Source organism: Triticum urartu, chromosome 6A (genome assembly GCF_056163025.1).
Source record: "Triticum urartu cultivar PI428250 chromosome 6A, HENAU_Tu73, whole genome shotgun sequence".
NCBI lineage: Eukaryota > Viridiplantae > Streptophyta > Magnoliopsida > Poales > Poaceae > Triticum > Triticum urartu.
In genome coordinates this window covers 49,413,744-49,419,873 of record NC_141878.1, presented here as the reverse complement: position 1 = coordinate 49,419,873, position 6,130 = coordinate 49,413,744, and positions in this window count along the sequence as shown.

The window sequence follows — 6,130 nt, the reverse complement described above, 5'->3', positions numbered from 1 at the left end:
TCATCGACATGCAAGTCGTGATTCCTATTACAAGAACATGATCAATCTCATACATCACATATATCATTCATCACATCCTTTTGGCCATATCACATCACATGGCACATGCTGCAAAAACAAGTTAGACGTCCTCTAATTGTTGTTGCAAGTTTTTACGTGGCTGCTATAGGTTTCTAGCAAGAACGTTTCTTACCCACGCCAAAACCACAACGTGATATGCCAATTTCTATTTACCCTTCATAAGGACCCTTTTCATCGAATCCGATCCGACTAAAGTGGGAGAGACAGACACCCGCTAGCCACCTTATGCAACTAGTGCATGTCAGTCAGTGGAACCAGTCTCACGTAAGCGTACGTGTAAGGTCGGTCCGGGCCGCTTCATCCCACGATGCCGCCGAATCAAGATAAGATTAGTAATGGCAAGTAAATTGACAAAATCAACGCCCACAACAACTTGTGTTCTACTCGTGCATAGAAACTACGCATAGACCTAGCTCATGATGCCACTGTTGGGGAACGTACTAGAATTTTAAAATTTTCTACGCATCACCAAGATCAATCTATGGAGTCATCTAGCAGCAAGGGAAAGGGGAGTGCATCTACATACCCTTGTAGATCGTGAGCGGAAGCGTTCAAGAGAATGGGGTTGATGGAGTCGTACTCGTCGTGATCCAAATCACCGATGACCAAGTGCCGAACGGATGACACCTCCGCGTTCAACACACGTACAGTTGGGAAGACGTCTCCTCCTTCTTGATCCAGCAGCACGACGGCGTGGTGGTGGAAGCAGCGGTGATCTCGGCAAGGCTTCGCCAAGCTCCAACGAGAGAGAGAGAGAGAGGTGTTACGAGGGGAGAGGGAGGGGCCAGGGACTTGGTGCGGCTGCCCTCCCTCCCCCCACTATAGATAGGGCCCCTAGGGGGGCGCCGGCCCTAGGAGATGGGATCTCCAAGGGGGAGGGGGGCGGCGGCCAAGGGGGACTTGCCCCCCAAGCCAAGTGGGGCACCCCCACCCCTAGGGTTTCCAACCCTAGGCGCAGGAGGAGGCCCATGGGGGGGGCGCACCAGCCCCACTTCAGCCCATGGGGCCCTCCGGGATTGGTGGCCCCACCCGGTGGACCCCCGAGACCCTTCCGGTGGTCCCGGTACAATACCGATTACCCCCGAAACCTTCCCGATGGCCAAAACTGAACTTCCTATATATAAATATTCACCTCCGGACCATTCCAGAACTCCTCGTGATGTCCGGGATCTCATCCGGGACTCCGAACAACTTTTGGGTTACCGCATACTAATATCTCTACAACCCTAGTGTCACCGAACCTTAAGTGTGTAGACCCTACGGGTTCGGGAGACATGCAGACATGACCGAGACGACTCTCCGGTCAATAACCAACAGCGGGATCTGGATACCCATGTTGGCTCCCACATGTTCCACGATGATCTCATCGGATGAACCACGATGTTAAGGATTCAATCTATCCCGTATCCAATTCCCTTTGTCATTCGGTACGTTACTTGCCCGAGATTCGATCATCGGTATCCCAATACCTTGTTCAATCTCGTTACCGGCAAGTCACTTTACTCGTTCCGTAACACATCATCCCATGACCAACTATTTAGTCACACTGAGCTCATTATGATGATGCATTACCGAGTGGGCCCAGAGATACCTCTTCGTCATACGGAGTGACAAATCCCAGTCTCGATTCATGCCAACCCAACAGACACTTTCGGAGATACCTGTAGTGTACCTTTATAGCCACCCATTTACGTTGTGACGTTTGGCACACCCAAAGCACTCCTACGGTATCCGGGAGTTGCACAATCTCATGGTCTAAGGAAATGATACTTGACACTTAGAAAAGCTCTAGCAAACGAACTACACGATCTTGTGCTATGCTTAGGATTGGGTCTTGTCCATCACATCATTCTCCTAATGATGTGATCCCGTTATCAATGACATCCAATGTCCATGGTCAGGAAACCGTAACCATCTATTGATCAACGAGCTAGTCAACTAGAGGCTTACTAGGGACATGTTGTGGTCTATATATTCACACATGTATTACGATTTCCGGATAACACAATTATAGCATGAACAATAGACAATTATCATGGACAAGGAAATATAATAATAACCATTTTATTATTGCCTCTAGGGCATATTTCCAACAGACACTACATTCAAGATTGTCCTCAATGGGAAAAGGAATCGAAGAAGAAGAAGAAGTATAAGGATTACAGTTCTGGTGATTCATAGAAGAAGAAGAAATCTTCAAAGTCCTCGTCATAAAGACCCTCAAGGTCCTCATCTCACAAGAAGAGCAGCTCCAAGAAGGCTCGAGCATTAATTGGCAAGGAAATGGATTCTGAGGCTGAATCTGAGGAAAATGAGGAAGAGGAGGAATCTGAGGAGTCAGACTCTGGTGTGGCGAGCCTAGCCCTCGCAACTGCGTTCGTCAGCAAGTCTATCTTCAACTCTGAAGAAATGGACCTCCCCAACACTACTGACGACGACGACGAGGACTACGCTCCCACCTATTGCTTCATGGCAAAAGGCTCAAAGGTACTCAAATATCCCTCCTCTGAATCTAGTGAGGATGAATCTGATGAAAACCTCAAACCCAGCTATTCTAAACTTGCTAAGATTGCTGTGAAACTGCAAAAGGCTCTTGAAAAGGTTCAAAATATGCTAGATAAAAGCGATGATATGTTGGGCGAGGAAATGGATCGCACTAAAATCTTGACTGAAAATCTTCAGAGACTTCAGTCCAAGTTTGACAATCTTCAAGGTCATCATAACACTCTCCTATCTGATCATGAGAAGCTTTCTTATGAATTTCTTCAAAGAAAGCAAGATCTTGAGCAGTTAAGAGTGTGCTATGAAGATCTTCAGAAGGAGCGTGATTCATTACTTGCTCAACAGATCAGCGCTACTCAGGATGAATTTGTTCCTCCATGTTTGAAGTGCATTGAACGTGAAACTGCTAATTATTCACCTGAATGCTCAAATACTTCCATTGCTGCAAATTCCTCAACTGCCTCTGCTATCACTAATTCCTCATCTGAGGACATTGCTAGTATCAGTGATGACGCAGGGCTGAAGGAATTGTATATGACAGGCATGTACAAAAGCCTCAAAGGGCATTAGGCTCTTTGTGATGTGCTTAAAAAGCAGATCCTCAACAAGAACCCTAGGAAAGAGGGTATTGCCTTTGAGAGGAAACTCAATGCTGATGGGACCTACTGGACACCTGAGCAGTATCCAAAACCTCATAGGTTGCTGCAAAGGGACCTTCAGTGGATCCATCTACTTTATCTGGCTTTACATGTGAATCTTCATATTCTTCTGATGAGTCATTTGACTCCAATTATAAACTGTTCAAAACACAGAATGGTGAAGTATTTGCTAGATATGTTGGCACTAACTGCAGGAACGATCCTCCTATGAAGAAAATCTGGGTTCCCAAAATGTGCCTTGAAAATCTTCATGACACCACCTGTGAAGAATAGGAACCCCAGATCAAATTCTTCATATGGACCAAATTCTTCATATGGATCCAAGTCCTCATACGGACCAAACTTCTCACATGGATCAAATTCCTCAAAAGGATCAAAGTCCTCATATGAACATCATCGTGATAACCCGTCTGTTTCGCAGGGAAGATCTAAGGATTATTGATATGTGCATTATTCTTCAAATCATTATGTTCATAAGTCCTCGAAGAATTTCTCTACTTACTCTTATGCTTACCCTAACCCCTCTTATGTGAAAAGAAGTGGATTGGCATCTATGCCACCCTTCTCTTATGGAGCTCGCAGAATGATGAACTCTTTGCCACCCCTTCAGATGTGGGTGGTGAAGAAAAAGAACTGATCTCTTATGCAGGGTCAGGTCTCCAAACAAACTTAATCGCCTGAAGAAGTTGCTGGAGACCTAAATATGCTTGAAAGGACGCAAGCTATTCATGGAGAAATGAATTTTCATTTCTCACGTCCTCATACTATTTTATCTATTCTATTGTCTGATGAAATTGATACCATATTCTTCACTGATGAAGTATATGAGTTCGTAAGTTGCACTAATTCATTTGCAGGATGATAAACCCAAAGCCACTGAGTGGGTCCTCGATAGTGGATGTACAAATCACATGACTGGTGACAGGACCTTATTGATGGACTCTACTTTATCTCCATCACATCTGAAGCATATCACCTACGATGACAAAGGCAAAAGCAAGGTATTGGGTCTAGGTAAGGTTGCAATCTCAAAGGATCGACACATGGACAAAGTCATGCTTGTTGAGTCCTTAGGGCTCAACCTCATGTCTGTCTCAATGCTTTGTGATCTTGATATGGTTGCTGTCTTTGGCAAGTATCGTTGTGTTGTGATCATGGAAGCTGACAATTCCAAAGTCTTCGGAGGCTTTAGGAGAGGAGATTTTTATATTGTTGTTTTCTCTACAGGACCACAACCTGCTACATGTCTACTTGCAAAAGCTCCAGAAGGCTGGCTATGGCATCGACGACTTGGTCATGCTCGCATGAGGAATCTGCACACGCTCGCGAAGAAGAAGCATGTCATTGGCATTGAAAATGTCAAATTCCTCGAGGATCACTAATGCGAAGCCTGTGAAGCTAGAAAGATGACCAAGGCCAAGCATCCAGCAAAGACTATCATGACTACTACTCGACCATTTGAATTGCTTCACATGGATCTCTTTGGCCCTACTCACTATGCCACATTTACTAATGCTGCATCTTTATATGGCTTTGTCATTGTTGATGATTATTCTCGATATACATGGGTCCATATTATCACTTACAAAACTGAAGTGCAGGAAGTCTTCAAACGATTTTCCTCGAGGGCTTCAACCAACCTTGGTGTGAAGATCAAGCACATCAGAAGTGATAATGGAACTGAGTTCAAGAACACTGGCCTTGATGACTATCTTGATGAACTTGGTATTACTCATGAGTTATCTGCTCCTTATACTCCTCAGCAAAATGGCGTCGTGAAGCACAAGAACAGGACTCTTGTTGAGATGGCCCGCACTATGCTTGATTAGTACAAGACGCCTCCTCGCTTCTGGCCTGAGGCAATTGATACTGCGTGCCACAGCATCAACATGGTATATCTTCACAAATTCTTTAAGAAGATAGCATATGAACTTCTCACTGACAAGAAACCCAATGTGAGTTATTTCAAAGTCTTCGGTGCTAAATGTTGGATTAGAGATCCTCATCACAGTTCTAAATTTGCACCGAAAGCACATGAAGGTTTTATGCTCGGTTATGGTAAGGACTCACATACATACAGAGTCTTCAACACCTGTCATCACAAGGTTGTTGAAACTGTAGATGTGCGGTTCGATGAGACTAATGGCTCGCAAAGAGAGCACCTACCTCCTGTGGCAGATGAATACCTCCTGAGGAATCTATTAAGTTCAAGACTACTAAGGATGTCATTACAACTAAAGAATCTGCTGAAGAAGTCATTCCAGAACATGAAGAACGTCATGCTGATGCACCTGAAGAAAATGGTGCTGAAGAAAATACTGATCAAATTCCTCAACGACAACCCGCTCACCCTCGCGTTGCAAATTAAGTGCAAATTGAGAAAATCATCAGCAACATCAACATTCCAGGTCCTCTCACACGCTCTAGAGCTTCACATTTATCTAACTTTTGTGGGCACTTTGCTTTCCTCTCTATCACAGAGCCCACTAAGGTAGATGAAGCATTTATGGAGCCTGAGTGGATTCAAGCTATGCAAGAGGAATTACATAAATTCGAGCTCAACAACGCCTGGGAACTGGTCAAGCATCCAGATCCTCGCAAGCACAATATCATCGGCACAAAGTGGATCTACCACAACAAGCAAGATGAAAATGGCCTTGTGGTGAGGAATAAGGCACGGCTTGTAGCTCAAGGCTACCCACAGGTTAAAGGAATTGATTTCGTTGACACTTTTGCACCTGTTGCTAGACTTAAAGCTATTCGCATATTACTTTGCTTATGCTAACCATCATGATATCATCTTATATCAAATGGACGTGAAAAGTGCATTCCTCAATGGTAAGCTTGAGGAAGAAGTATATGTTGCTCAACCCTAGGTTTTGAAGATC